The sequence below is a fragment of the Vigna unguiculata genome, chromosome 10, assembly GCF_004118075.2.
Source record: "Vigna unguiculata cultivar IT97K-499-35 chromosome 10, ASM411807v1, whole genome shotgun sequence".
In the NCBI taxonomy this organism is placed as follows: Eukaryota; Viridiplantae; Streptophyta; class Magnoliopsida; order Fabales; family Fabaceae; genus Vigna; species Vigna unguiculata.
Genome location: NC_040288.1, coordinates 34,168,837 through 34,185,595, shown reverse-complemented (window position 1 = coordinate 34,185,595; position 16,759 = coordinate 34,168,837).

Here is a 16,759-nt window from a genome sequence, read left to right as displayed (position 1 = left end):
GTCGTCGGGCTTGTCTGTTTTGTCAGACCCATCCGAGTCGTCATGACCGTTCAGGTTGAAGCGCTCGTTCGGGTCGTCAGGCTCATCTGGATCATCGGGCCCATTGAGGTCGTTGGGCCTAGATAGATAATCGGGCTCGTCTGGATCGTTGGGCCCGTCCAGGTCGTTGGGCTCATCCGTGTTGTAAGAACCGTCTGGATCGTAGGGCCCGTCCTTATCGTCAGGCCCATATGGGTCGTATGGTCATTTGGTCATCATGACAGTCCTGATTGAAGCGCCCGTTCAAGTCCTCGGGCTCATCCGGGTCGTCTGGCCCATTGAGGTCGTTGGGCCTATATAGATCATCAGGCTTGTCCGGATCGTTGGGCTCGTCTAGGTCGTTGAGCTCGTCTATGTCGTAAGACTCGTCTGGATCGTAAGGCCCGTCCTTATCGTTGAGCCCGTCTAGGCCATTCGGTCGTCGATTCCATTCGGTTCGTGGGGCCCGTCCTTGTTGTCCACCCTGTCTGTTTTGTAGGGCCCATTCGGGTCGTCGAGTCTGTCTGTGTCGTCTAGCACGTCTCGGTCGTCGGGCCGGTCCGGCTTGTCGGATGTCTATTTTGTAGGGCCCATTTGGGTCGTTGGGCCTATCTGGATCATTAGGCCCGTCCGGATCGTGGGTCCCGTCCAGGTCGTCAACCCAAATGTGTTGTAGGGTCGTTCGGGTCATACGGCCCGTCCTGGTCGTCAACCTCGTCTGGGTCATCGGGTCATTCGGTCGTCAGTAATGTCCGAGTCATCGAGCCTGTTCGAGTCGTCAAGCATGTCTGGGTCGTCAGGCCCGTCTCTGTTGTCCGTCCTGTCTGTTTTGTAGGGCCCATCCCAGTCCTCGGGTACGTCCGTGTAGTCGGGCCCGTCCAAGTCATCGGGCTCGTTCGGGTTGTTGGGCCTAGCTAGATCATTGGTTCGCTCCAGGTCGTCGAGCCTGTCTCGGTCGTTGGGCCTATATAAGTCATCGGGCCCGTTTGTGTCTTAGCGCTCGTCCGTGTCGTCGGGCCTGTTCGTGTCGTTGGGCCTGTCTGATCATCAATTCCCTTCGGGTCATCTAGCCCGTCTCAATCGTGGGCTCATTTGGGTCGTGGAGCCTATTTGGATCATCGGGCCCGTCTGTGTCGTAAGGCTTGTCGTATCGTAGGTTCCGTTCATGTCGTCAGGCCCATCTGGGTCTCCGTCTCGTTCGGTCGTCTGTTTCGTCCGGGTCGTCGGCCTTGTTTGGGTCTTCGAGCTAGTCTGGGTCGTCGAGCACGTCCCTATTGTCCGTCCTTTCTGTTTTGTAGGGCCCATTCGAGTCGTCGGGTTTGTCCGTGCCATTGGGCCCATCCCGGTCATCGGACTCGTTCATGTTGTTGGGCCTAGTTGGATCATTGGGCTCGTCCGAATCGTCAGACCCGTCCGTGTCGTCGAGCTTGTACAGGTCGTTGGTCTCCTTTTTGTCTTAGCGCTCGTCCAGGTCGTCGGGCCTGTTCGTGTCGTTGGGTCTGTCCGGTCATCGGTTCCCTCCTGGTCGTCGAGCCTGTCTCGGTCGTCGGGCATGTCCATGTTATCGGGTCCATACGGGTCGTCAGGACCATCCTAGTTGTAGGGCCCGTTCAGGTCGTTGGGCTCATCCGGGTCGTTGGGCCTATCTGGGTCATCGGGCCTATCTGTTTTGTCGGGCCCATCCAGGTCGTCATGATCGTCCTGGTTGAAGCGGACGTCCAACACGTCTTGGTCGTCGGGCTCGTCCGGCTTATCGGGTCTGTCTATTTTGTAGGGCCCATTTGGGTCGTTGGGTCCATCCGTGTCGTCGGGCCTGTCCAGGTCTATGGGCCAATTTGGATCATCGGGCCTAACTGGATCATCAGGCCCGTCCGGATCGTGGGCCCCGTCCAGGTCGTCGCGCCCGTCCGGATTGTAGGGTCGTCCAGGTCGTAAGGCTATCCTGGTCGTTGACCTCATCTGGGTCATCGGGCCGTCCAGTCGTCAGTTCCGTCCGGGTCGTCGAGCCTTTCCGAGTCGTCAAGAATGTCTAGGTCATCGGGCCCATCCTTGTTGTCCATCCTGTCTATTTTATAGGGCCCATCCCAGTCCTCAGGTACGTCCGTGTAGTTGGGCCCGTCCTGGTCATCGGGCTCGTTCGGGTTGTTGGGCCTAGCTGGATCATTGGGCCCGTTTGAGTCATCAGGCCTGTCCAAGTCGTCAGGCCTGTGAAGGTCCTCGGGCCCGTTTGTGTCTTAGCGTTCGTCCGTGTCGTCAGGCATGTCTATGTCGTTGGGTTTGTTCGGTCATTGGTTCCCTCCGGGTCGTCTAGCTCATGTCGATCTTCAAGCCTGTCCGCGTGTTCGGGCCCATCCGGGTCGTTAGGACCATCCTAGTTGTAGGGCTCGTTCGGTCGTCGAGCTCATCCGTGTCGTCAAGCACATTCGGGTCGTTAAGCCTATCTGGATCATCGAGCCCGTCCGGATCGTTGGGCACGTCCAGGTCGTCGGGTCCGTCTGTGTCATAAGGCTCGTTCGTATCGTAGGTTCCGTCCGTGTCATCGGGCCCGTCCGGGTCTCGGTCTCGTTCGGCCATAAGGCCCGTTTGGGTCGTCGGGTCATTCGGTCGTCCGTTTCGTCCGTTTCGTCGGCCTCGTTCGGGTCTTTGAGCTAGTCCAGGTCGTTGGGCTCGTCCCTATTGTCCATCCTTTCTGTTTTGTAGGGCCCATCTGGGTCGTCGGGTTCGTTTGTGTCGTTGAGCCCATATGAATCAACGATCCTGTTCAGGTCGTTGGGCCTACCTAGATCATCGGGCGCATCTAGATCGTCAGACTCGTCCGGGTCGTCGAGCCTTTCCATACTTATACTTAGTCAATACATATTCGGACAATACCGACGAGTTTATTTGTTATCAATATTAAAAGAACATAACAATGTTAAATAAAATTTATTAAATGTAAATAAACTAATAATGAACTTTTTTCTTAAAACAATCAAATGACAAGTTAAATTTTAATAAATAAATATTATAGTAATATATTTAATTAAATTATTAAGATAATAACATAAAGAAGTAGATTTTCAAATATCAGAAAGTGAAATATTAAACACGTACCTTTTCCAGAAATGTCTTCTGAATTGTAGAGGTGATATCAGTTTCCAATAGAATATTTTCGTAATCAATTGTTACTTGAGACAATCTGTCTGCCTTTAGCGTACCTGGACATAAAGTTATCATCTGGTGGCAATCTATTACTGACAATTCTTCCAAGGATGGAAAACTTAAACTCCCTTTATAGAATCTTCTGAGCTCAAATAAAGATTCAAGATTCAAAAAACTGAGCTGCAAAAACATTATCTCATCCTCATCTGATTCCTCTCCATCCTCCTTAGACACTATTTCTTCAATTGAATAACAAGTTTTTATCTCCATTCTTTTTAGTTGTCCCAAACTTTTGGCGGTTGAGGATGTGAACAAATATGACAAACTATTATAATCTTCTACTTTCAAACATATCAGATTGGAGAAAGACACTGTGCATGCTACCAAGCTTTTTAAACTCCCACAACTAATGACTTTAAAGGTTTCTAAGTTTCTGACAAAGGTTTAAGGTTTATTTATATATTTCAATTTTTTATAATTTAATGTTTCGGACAAATCATTGTTTGGTACTCTTCTAATTTATGTTTTATGCAGATGATCCAACAGATAAGTCAACATTGAGTTCCTTCTTTAAAGAACCGAGCCAGGCTACTTGACATGCAACTTTAGAGGCTCCTATTCTGCTTCACATGATGAAAGCGCTACAACTGGTTTTTTTGTTGAGCTCCACGAGATTGGTGCTCTTTCATAGAAAAATATGTACCCTATAGTGTTCTTTTGTCATCTTTGTCACCATACCAGTCTGAATAATAGTATCAAGTCATTCCAACAACATCTGTAGACTTTCTCATGGGAAACAGAGTACCAAACATTGTTGTGCTTTGTCGGTTCCTTCCTTTTTGCAACACTCATGTGAGATTGTCTCTTACATAAATTTGCTAATGAGACTAACACCAAAATTCAGGTCTGGTCTTGTGCTACACGAGTATCTCAAGCTTCCCACAATCTTGCAATAGAGGGTAGGATCAACAGGCTCTTCATTTGTCTCTTTCTGCAATCTCAAATCCACTTTAACTGGTGTGGCAACATTATTGCTGTGATGCATTTCAAATCGGGACAGTAGATCCTGTGCATATTTTGTTTGATGCATTATGGTGCCATGTTCTGTACGAGTGAATTCAATGCCTAAGAAGTAATTGAGTTCTTCAAGATCACTCATTTCAAACTCACTTGACATTTGATATTTGAATTGAGTTATCAACGCTGCACTGCTTCCTGTGACAAGTAGCAGAGCATCTACGTATAAACGCACAATTAACTTCTCTAGCCTCAGGTTGTTGTAAACATGCTTAACATATAATACACCATGTTCATTCACACACTTTTCAAAGCCTATTTGACTTAGAAAACCAATCCTTTGATTCTAAGCTCTTGAAGTTTACTTAAGGACATACAAAGCCTCTTTTAACTTGTACACATTGTGTTCTTGACCTTTGTTCACAAAATCGTGGCTACTTCACATACACATCCTCCTTTAGAGGACCATTCAAGAAAGTCGATTTTACATCCAATTATTGCATAGACAAATTTCGCATGTTGCAAGTGACACCTAATGCGAACTGTTTGCTACTGGAGCATAAATTTCACTGTAATCAACTCCAGCTTTCTGTAGATATCCCTTTGCCACAAGTTTGGACTTGTGCCTCACAATTTCTCCTCTTAGATTCACTTTTACTTGGTAAATCCACTTCAATGTTATAGGTTTCTTGTTCAAGGGAAGATCTACCAATTCCCAAGTGTGATTCCTTTTTATTGAATCAATTTCTTCACACATTGCCTTCAACCATTTTTCATCTATGATTGCATCATTGAACTCTATGGGTTCAGCCTCGGCCATTATTGCAAAATGCACCAAGTTTCCCTTAGAAGTAACTGCAGAATCACCAAACATCTCATAATCACACAAATGAAAAGGTAATTGGGAAGCTTTGCTCAATCTCCTAAGAGTCTGATTTGTAAAATTACTTGGCACACTTTCTTAGTCTATATTTTCCACTGTAGGCTCCACTTCCAGCACAATGCTGGGCTGTGCAAACACTTTAGACTTTTTCCAGTTCCAACAGGGTGTCTGATCAACTACAACATCTATGTTGTTTAAGACTTTGCAGTTTACAACATCAAACAACTTATAACCACTCATTGAGTGATATCCAATGAGGATTAATGGAATCTGTATATCATCCAACTTCTTCCTCAGCTGATCTAGAACATGCTGGAAACAAAGAGAGCCAACTATTCTCATGTGTGTGACATCTAGTTTGGTCTCGATTCAAGCTTCCTCAGAGGTTATCCCTTCAAGCCTCTTTGTTGGACGCCTATTAACAACATGAGTTGTTATTGAGACAACTTCTCCCCACAAGAAATTTGGAAGATTTTTACTTTTTAACATGCAGTGTACCATGTTTAGGAGAGTTTTGTTTCTCCTTTCAGCAGTACCATTATGTTATGGCATGTATAAGGGTGTTACCTCATGCAAAAATATCCCTTTAACATCCAGTGTACCATTATGTGTATTCCCCTTCTCCATCAGTTCTCAACACTTGAACATTGTGTCCACTTTGTTTCTTAGCAAGCCATTTAAACCTTTTAAGCACATCCAAAGAGTCACTTTCTTTTTAGCATATAAGCCCTCATTTTCCTAGTCACATCATCAATGAATGTGATGAAATATCTATTTCCACCAGGGGTTTCAACCTATATTAGCCCATAAATGTCTGAATGGATGACTTTCAACTTTTCAGTTGACTTTTAGGGTAAAAATTTACAAAATTTTCCCTTTGTCTGTTTGCACTGAATACACTCCTTACACAATTCATCTGGAAGCAGTACATTAGGCAATCAAAACACCATATTTCGTTTGTTGAGCTGATGTAAATCTCTAAAGTTCAAATTTCTAGATCTAAGATGCAAAAGCCATTCATTTCTATTCACTGCACTGGCAAAACACTGATCTTTCAAAATGCTCATTCTGACCCGAAATGTCATGTTTTGAGACAAGTTAGCATGTATCACTAACCTTCTGTTCGGATCAAAGACACTCAAAAAGTTACCCTTCATAATCATCATTAACCCTTTTCTGCAATAGTTGACCCAGGCTATCATAATCTTCATAATGAGCTTAATAATCTTCATAATGCAATGTCATTAACCCTTCATAATCATCAAAGAGATTTGTGTTCAAACCTGGTACATACAACACATCTTCAATAATGATATCTCTGCTATCATAATCTTTTAACACCATTTGTCCATTGCCCTTAGCAATCAAGTTGTTATCATCTGCAAAGTGAATCCTTCCATGAGCTGCCTCATTTATACGAACAAACTAGTCTTTTCTACTAGTCATATGTGTTGAACATCCTGAGTCCAAACAACATCAGTGCCAGTTTGAGCCATCAACATTATCGCTTCCAAATCAGAATTACCGTCTTATGCTAGATTTGTTTCGTTTTTCGGTTTATTCTTTGCTCGTATAAATGAGGCAGCTCATGGAAGGATTCACTTTGCAGATGATAACAACTTGATTGCTAAGGGCAATGGACATATGGTGTTAAAAGATTATGATGGCAGAGATGTCATTATCGAAGATGTGTTGTATGTACAGGTTTGAACACAAATCTCTTAAGCTTGGGTCAACTATTGCAGAAAGGGTTAATGATGACTATGGAAGGTAACTCTTTGCGTGTCTTTGAAAAAACAAATTCTTTACTCCCTATCCATCCTAGAAATGTCGAGCAAAATGACCAAATTTTTTGCAATTATAACACATTACCTTTTTATCAAACTTCCACTCCTTCCTTCCACTGGAAGAAGAATTCCCTTCTAATCTTTAGCCGTTGTAGAGTCGCCAGAATCATTAGACTTGTGATCAAGTTTTTGTTTATGCCTTTTCTTTCCCCCTTTATTCTTCCCTTTATAACCAGACCTTGCTTGGAGAGCTTGTCCTTGGATGTGTCTTCTGTCATTTATCCTGTAATCATGCACTTCAAGCAAATGTTGCAACTCTTCGATCTCCATGGTTTATAGATCTTTTGTTTCTTCAATTTCAACAACTACATGATCAAATCTTGGAGGTAAAGTTCTCATAATCTTGTCCATAACATGCTGATATGAGATGTTATCTCAACAAGATCCCAAGATCGCCAAAGAACACGTTCTTGAATTTTATCAAAATAATCTGATGTGGTTTCACTGTCTTCCATAGTCAGAAATTCAAACAATCGTAGTAGAATTTGGAGTCTTACCTTCTGGATTTTATTACCATCATCATAGGTCTTGACCAAAATTCCCCATTCTTCTTTGGCGATGGCTGCTTTTAAGATTTTGTTAAAGATTTGGGACTCACATTGATATATGAGGAAGTGTTCCTTGCTATCAAGCTTCTACTGAACCTTGTAATTTTTCTTTTCTTCATCAGTGATCTTCGACCCCAGTTCTGACAGCTCATCGGCAACCACTTCTGCAGAATCTTGGAAGCCAAAGATGGCTAGCATCTTAATCCTCCAATCATCAAATATCTTTTTTCTATATCATTCCACCCATTCCAACCATTTCTTTTTTATCAAACTTAGAGGTTCTTGTATCTTCTTGTTTCACTCAAGAAACCACATCACAATATGAAACATCATTCTCGGCTGACTCGTAATTTTGCAACACTCAATATAAGATTAGAAAGATTGGAATATATATGTTTTATTCTCAGAGTCTTGATATAACCCCTGATACCATATGATATAGGAACAGAAATTCAAGAGAGAAAAATATATAAACAACTCGTCATTAAACCACATGACCGTTATACTTGAATATATATATATATATATATATATATATATATATATATATATATATATATAAAACAGTACAAAAATATAACGGGAGATAATCCAATATTCACCTTTATAAATGATAGAATAATTATTTTGAAACTCATGAAAAATAGTTAAAAGTTGAAGTACACAAAAGAAAGTTTTTTTTTTTTTCTAGAATTTGGGCCTTGATTCTTAATCTCATGTTCTCTCGACCTTTTACAATTTTATTTGATTTATTGTATACAGATGCTACCCTATAAGATGATGACATTTTCATTTCTTAACCAATCTTTTCTTATTTTGTATATATTCAAATAATAACTTATAAAACATCCATATATCTAAATTATAAAAATATTTATAATTTATTAAATAAATATCTAGTAATAGCTATGTCAGGTGCATTTCAATATGATCGTCATTACAAGTATATACAAAATTAATTTAAATAACTTCAATCTTTGTAATTCATACAAAAATTAATTAAAATTGCGTTGAAATTTAATTATTTAAGTATTCGATAGATGTATTTTCAATTTAGCTGTCGTAAAATTAATTAAATTAAAATATAAAATAAATATATGTTTTAGGACATTACTACCTTCCTTCTAATAGACTTTTCCATATGAAATTTGGCTCCGAAATAATTTTTTCTTTAATTTTTTAAAATAAATATTAATAGTATCTTTATTATTTTTTAATTAATTTCTTTGTCCTAATCCAACTTAATTAGACTAATATATTTGTTTTGGTTCAACCTCAAATTTGTAGAAACACTTTATATGAATAATCTGATAAACATTTTTTTCCGTAACACTCAAAATTCTATTTATATTAAGTTTATGATGATTATTTATGCTTTCAAGCATGTTTAGATAGAGGATTTTTCAAAAATTTTGGTTAGAGAGTGATTCTTCTCTGTCATACGCACTTCAAAGTTTTTCATGTTTTTTTGTGAAGGAAATCATTGTACTGATAAATTAACTAATTTACCTTTAATTCATAGATAACAATATAAGTTGTTTAATATTTTATCTCCATCTATTTGTTTAGATTTTTTTTATAATAGATATAGTTTATCTTTGCTTCCTGAAGTATAATTTTTATTATGAGTTTAGTGTGGTTCCTTATGCTTATGTATTTTTTGTTTTATTTTTTAGTAAATTTTTATGTGATGACAAATGATTAATAAACTTTAAAGTATAGATAAGATGTCAAAATCATACTAATAGACTATCTTATTGGAATAATAACACTCGTCATGATAATTCTTTCATTCATGTTAATATTGTCAAAATTAAATTTGTAATTCCAAATTGTATATCTAAGAAATAGGAGACAACTCTAATATATATATATATATATATATATATATGAATATACTACCGATAATTCTTCTAATAAATTTATTCAAGAGCAACAATTTGCAAAAGACGTAACATTAAAAAATAGGAGTGTTTGGTACTAGAAAAATAAATTATACTTATTTTTAAAGAGAATTTATTACATTATTAAAAAATTACACTAATTATTTGTCATCATATAAAAAATATTATTAAAAAAGGAAAATGAAAAATATGAGAATTAAACCAAACTTATGTACAAATAAGTTAAACATGTCTAAATATAGAAAATAAGTTTGTTGAGAGGAATCTTACATGACATAATATCATACCATTTATAATAGAATTTTATTTTGTAATCATAAAAAGTCAACTTATTCGTATAATAATTTCTTGTTCCCTAAAATCGGAGAACATTTGAGAAACACGTCTAAAAACAACCTCATGAAAATATCAATAAATAAATAATTTTACACCCCCGAAAATTTTGAGAAATTATTAATATATGTATTTAACGGTGTAAACAACTTAAATAAAACAAAAAACATCTGATCTGGCACAAGTCCATCCAACATAGCATTTTCAAGGTATTGTCCGTTTTGGAGTGTGAAGTTCCGTCACGATTTTATCCTTAAAAGATATATAAAAAGATAAAGAAAGGAAATAGTATTTAAATTGCGTTTGATCTCAATTCGTAAACAATATATGACTATTGGGTGTACTAAAACATTATATATGATAGGTATTTCTTCTCGGTCTAGTTGTTATATCAAAAGATATTAAAATCTATAAAATATTATTCATATTCTTCACAAAAGAATTGTTTGTTAACTTTACATATCTTCTAAGAGTGTGTACTACAATTTACAATGAAATACTTAGTTGAAACATGTCATAATTTTTTTCATCCTCCAAATTGTTCAAATAGTATAAATTCTAACCGCTAATCGAATGAGCTACAACCAGACAAACTCAACGAAAACAATTAAATAATCCATAAACAATTACTACAAATCGGAAAAAAAAAATAACTTGCAGCCTAAACCAAAAATATATAAAGTTTGACGTTCAAAAAGAAAATATGTTGAATGAGCCCTCTTTATCCTTACAAAGAGAACAAATTCACTCTCTACCTTATATCTATTATGCATATATAAGTTTTCATAAAGCAAACATGTTTTTTTAGATTTTGAATAATTTTATCAAACACTTGGGAAAAAAAAAAGAAGCAGCAAAGTTTTAGATATATTACTATATTATGGTTGACTTCATGAAATAAACATCTTATGCATGATAAAAAATTAAGTAATCCAACCTCAAATGTATACGTGAAGATAAGTTTAATAGCATCAAACCACAATAAGAGTGCAACTAATAGAACAAGAGAGAGAAATCATACCAAAAAAAAATGTGAAGAAGCCATGAAAATCAAAGAAGGATTCTTCCAACTTTCTATTTTGTGTGTACAAAATTATTAATATTTTGGCTATATAGATATGATTAACTTCAATCTTGATTTTGATACTAAATTTTCTAACAAGTTGTTTTCTCAGGAAAAATAAAAAAATAAGAAACATGATTCTGAGAACGGAGGTGAAGTCATCAAAGATGCATGGTTCATGGCTTTCACCATATGCATGGTTCATGGCTTTCACCATATCGTGTTTGAGAAATTAGCAAGTAGAAATTGTTTAAAATAAATGCAACAAAGATATCATTTTATCATACATAATCATTTACATCAACCTTTTTTTTTTTTGCATATATAATTTACTTGCTTTTCTTCATCATATTTCTTTAGTGTCAATAAATCACAATCAATGATGTTATGAGGTGTGTAACTTTGTTAGTGACCTTTTAAAAGTTATCATACAAAAAATGTTATATCTATATTCTACATTCATTATTATATTTATAAAATTTCTTTGATGAATAGTAACAATTAAGAATAGTAATTATTAGTTATATATAATTTGGAAAACAGTACTAAAGACGAGTAACTAAAACTTTACAAAATTAACATAAACTATATTTATTCATGCTATGGATCTGTTAATAATTTTACAATTTTTTTTTTTTTAAACTAAAAGAAAGGTTATCAGTGTATAATTAAGATTAACTCATAAAATAAATTAGAGTATTATTAAATAGGCTATCAATTAAATATTTTCTATAATATATCATCAATAATTTATAACAATTTTTTTATAAGATTATAAGATGATAATAAATCATTTAATTTTTAACTTTTTTTAACTTATCTGTTAAAGAATAAAAACCTTATAAATACATAACAAAAGAAATTCTTACTTATTATTACACCAGCTATTAAAAGACATTAACAGCGACGTCGTAAATAATACGAAAATTTAAAAGTTAGGAAAAGGGTAAAAGAAATTTAAAGATACAGACATATAAATTAATGTATAATACCATAAATATTATAAAAATAAAATAAAAACAATGTATTATACCTATCTTAAAAGTTTTCACAAAAAGCCATTTCATAACCTCAGATTAAATAATAATTTATTAGACTATATAGACAATTTACAGAAGGTGAGTACTAATAATTCTATTTCATATCATAACAATTAAGAATTCAATAAAAAATAGTCCATATTCTAAACAGAACAATAAATGCAAAACAATTAAGTAATTAATGCATGGAATAAAAATACTCAATATTCTATTTTGACCAGAAACTAAATTTTAAAAGAGTTTTATTATTATGCTTAATTATTATTATTATTATTATTATTATTATATATATATATATATATATATATATATATATATATATATATATATGATGAATACACTCTATTAGAAGAAAACAATTGGATTCTAGTACAAATAATTTTCAATTATTTTTATCCTAATTAATGATATCATCCTAAAAGTATTTTTCTCTTAATTAAAATTTTATTTAAAGATTTTTTTTCTCCTCTTTTTTTAACATTAAATTCTTAGGCAATGTCCAGAATTCTAATTCCGGAGTTAACAAGTCTCAGTATATTACATTATTTTTAATTTTTCTTTTCATAATTTTAACTCGAATTCAAGAGTAAGACTCACATTAATTTATTTATTTTTTTGAAAAGTGAGTTCCTAATATATTAATAATCTCATTATACCATACATTTTCTTTTTCAGTTTTTACTTGAATATAAGAGCCGCGTTTTGAAATTTATTTTTTTGTTCATATAGCCTCTAATAAGAAAGTTTTATAACTTTTAAGTCTTAGACTTATAACCTCTAATAGATATACATAATAAATAAAAGTTACTCTAGAGAAAAAAATTGAATGTGATAAATTTTAATGAGATTAAATAATTTTTCGATAAAGCAAAAGTAAAAGATGGGTATTTTTTTATTTAAATCTAGAAGAGTAGTTATTTACATATTACATTTGTCCCCTATAATCTACAAACCAAAATACTAGTTAAGAATAAAACAAAATAGATTTTCTTTTGTGAACGATATATGAGAAGACGAAAACTAAATATATATAATTTGTAAAATACTATTAAACAAATGTTTAGCTGTAAGTATATACATAATTTATTTCATATGTTTTTAATTTTAGAAGAAAATGTAAATAGTATACTATTTAGGAGAAAAAGCATGTTCGAAAATGATAATAATAAGTTTTCTGGAATAATTAGATAGCATTTAAAAAAAAATAGAAATAAAATTTAAATAATTCTAAGATATAAAGTTTTAGCCTAGGAAGAAAATTTAAATATAATTAATAATTTAAGATCAAGATAAATCGCACTTTACTTTAAATAAAAGTTAACCATTAAATATCTTGATTGTTTTCTTAAAATATATTTATAACAGAGATTCAGACAGACTTCATAAACTGTAATCCACTAATAATTTAATGTCTGGTTTTATTAACATTAAAATAGATTTTGTAGAAAGAAAATAAAAACCTGTACTATTTTTTTATGATTTTTTAAATTTAATCATTCTTTTTTTATATAACCGTTTTTCACGCTTCGTATTTTTTAATTATAGAATTACCTATAAAATAAAATAAAAATATTTACAATAAAATTATTAAAAAATATTTATATTTAATTTTATAATCTATACTATTATAAATAGATGATTTATCTTTTTTATGTTTATATTTTTTTCAATTTTGTCCTTAAGTAATATTTTTAAATTTTAACTATTTTTCTATTTAACCATTTTTCTTAAATTTAATTATTTTTTAAATTAAATATACATCATCTATAAAATAAATAAAAACTATATATAATCAAATTTTAGAAATTATTTATATCTATTTTATAATTTTAATTTTTTTATTATCCTACCAAAAAAAATGACGCACATAAGATGTGAGACCCCTTTTTCTATTTTAAACTCTGTCCTAAAGAGGGGTTGGGTCTAGCCATTTAAGGATCTAAGTTCAGCCCACTTTGGACCTCCAAAGACCCCCCTCACAGTCACTTACCCTTCATTCTGCCACTTTTACAGAAAATAGTCCTCTTTGTGTCTCTTGTGCTGAAGCAGAAAGCTCTGCTAGGGCTTGAACAAGTTCCTTGATTTTCATAGTTGAAACATCTTTCTACCACGTAAGTTGATTCCTTCCCTTGCTTCCTTTTGTTTTCAGCTCCTAAGTTCTGGTCCTACCTTAATCTCTATCAAATCTAAGTTCTTTTTCGTGCTCGTGCGTTTGTTTTTAACTCATTAAGCTGTTCTTGGTCCTGGTTCTCTTCCACCAAGAGTCCTTTAAGAACGTTTAGCTCCATTCGAGGTAAGGGAAGCTAGAGTTTATGTTTTTTTAAAGTTATTATGCTTTCTATATAGGCATCAGATTTATGTGACAGAAAGCACCTTGTAATTTAACTGTTGCTGGACAAGGTGCATCATTTCTGTACTTTTATTGGTATAATATCTGACTGTATTTAATATTTATTCTTTTAAGGGTATGTTATTTTCTGTACATAGTTTCCTTGGTTGAAATTTTAGATGTTGATTGTTGCCCGCATTGAATCATTGACATTAGATACTTTTATTTATTTGTTGAGATTTTATTCATGAAAATAGTTTGCCTTTGGTCTCAATCTCTGAAGACTTGGGTTTATGTTGAAGTATGAACTAAGTAAAATTTTTTTTTTTAAGCATTTGTGAATTGATATCTTGTTTAATTATTCTTTTATTGAAAATTTCCCCTGTGCAGGATTTGTAGAAAATAATTTAAGGTGTTGATGCTTACATTAAAAATGGCATGTCCCTTGATAATTTTCATATTGCATCGAGTACATTTTATGTTTTGTAAAAATTGAAAATCTAGATAAAAGTATAAATGTGAGGAGTATTCCCTTCTGGGTAAATTATATTTTGGTTAAATAATTTTTAAATTATTATATATGTAACTATTTTCACCAGAGTAAACTAGTTTGATGAGAACAGAATACACTGTTGTAAAAGACATTATTTTGTTGCAAGTGTTATCATGAATCCATACATGTATTGATTTTCAGACCTGTTACTTTTTCCTTCATCTCATAATTAGTAATGTCTTTCCACTCCTAGTAAAGGTCAAATATATATATATATATATATATATATATATATAATAAATAATAAATATTCTTTTAGTTTTCTAATGAAATTTTAATTATTTTGTTACATTTTAGAATACCAATATCTTTGATCCTTGTATAAGAATAAATGACAATAATTTTTATTCTCATTATTATAAAAGAAAAATGTTTATTTTTAAATGTATTAATTACCAATTACCAATTTAACATAATTTGTTCAAAGTCTTTCACATGCAAGTTTAACAATGAGTTTTAATTTTATATGCTACTGTCAAATATTATTAAAACTATTTATATATTTGTAAGTTTAAAACAAATGTCAGATTTTCAATGATAATACATGTTTTTTTTTTAGTCATTCCTATGAAACTCGGGTAGGAGACGCTGTGTTGACTGTTGTTTGTTTCATGATGGTTTTCTTTAATTTTCCCTTACTCAATATAGATGATCATGCCTGTTTGTATGCTTTAATGAGATTGATAATGAAAATGTTGGTATGGAAAGCATGACTTGTTTTGTGGTTGGTGGTGGAATGGCATGAAAATTGAATTCTTGAGATGGCATGTGGAAATTTGTTGGTAAAAGAGTTTCAAGGGAAACTCTTGGTAATGGTAGTTAGTGTATACCTTGATATAGGAGATGTCTAGATAAAGGAAGGTATCCTAAACTCTAATAATCGTTCACGCTCACATAGAGCAGAATGATTTATGTGGTGAGAGTGGCAGGAGGTCCTAGTCTTGGGACATATTGGGCCTAAGACATTAGAGGATTAACCCTGTGTGTGGTTGGGTGATAACCCCTTGCGTCTAAACTCTGCAGAGTTTAGAAACCAACACAGGTGCATACTTTCTTTAGAATTCTATATCAAGAGTATGATCCGGATATTGAGTCATAAAGTCTTGCAATTGTTTGCTTTCACATGATTTGGGTGCCTACTGCTTTGTTTGATTATAACCTGTTTTATCATTTGGTTGCTTGATAACATGTTAAAATATTTTACTCTAGCTTACCCTTTCATTTTTGTCTGTTCCTTGCTTTGCTTTCTCTTTTGCAATGATCACCAATTTATTGGTGTAAGCAGATGTGGAAACCCTTGGTAGAACTCAGGATGGTGAAGATGCTGCTATGTAGAGTGGTCCCCTTAGTCTGGGTTATGGCTCACTGTTGAGCCACTTTTTCAAGAACTCTTGTTTATTTAGATTCCTTGCTCTATAAGCAATCTTTTGTAAAACAATAGTACCCTTGTGTCCTTTTTATGGCAATTGTGGTGTGCCTAAGCTTTTATTCCAAGTATACTATGGATAACTGTAATAGTCAGTACATATATGCTTCATGATATGTGCTCTCTTACATTATAATTATGTGATGCTTAATTTTTAGTAGATTACTCTATTTAAAATGGGATGTCACATAAGACGTGTTTTCATAGTTTTTATAATGATTTTATACAACTTTCTTAACAAATAAGTTTACTTCTTTTTATTTAATAGTTTCCATACAGCAAGAGGGAGATCAATAAAAGATATTAAGATATTTATATTACTATTTATTAATGTAAATTTTAAATGAATGTGCACAATCAATTCATTCAGTTAATACTAAAACAATGTATTATATATATCTATATCTATATACAAATGTGAACTAACAAATGGCAAAGTTTTTAATATTTTAATATTTCTGAAACAGATGAATTCAAAATTTTCTTTCTACAACAGGAAAATATGTTTACGTGTCATTAGAGATGGATGGCAAATAAACTCGTCCCCGTGGGTATTGTCCGAACCCGTCCCCGTTTTGACGGGGAATCCCCGCATTGACTGGGTATGGGTATGGGGAATCCCCAACTTTTTCAATTGGGTATGGGGATGGGTATGGG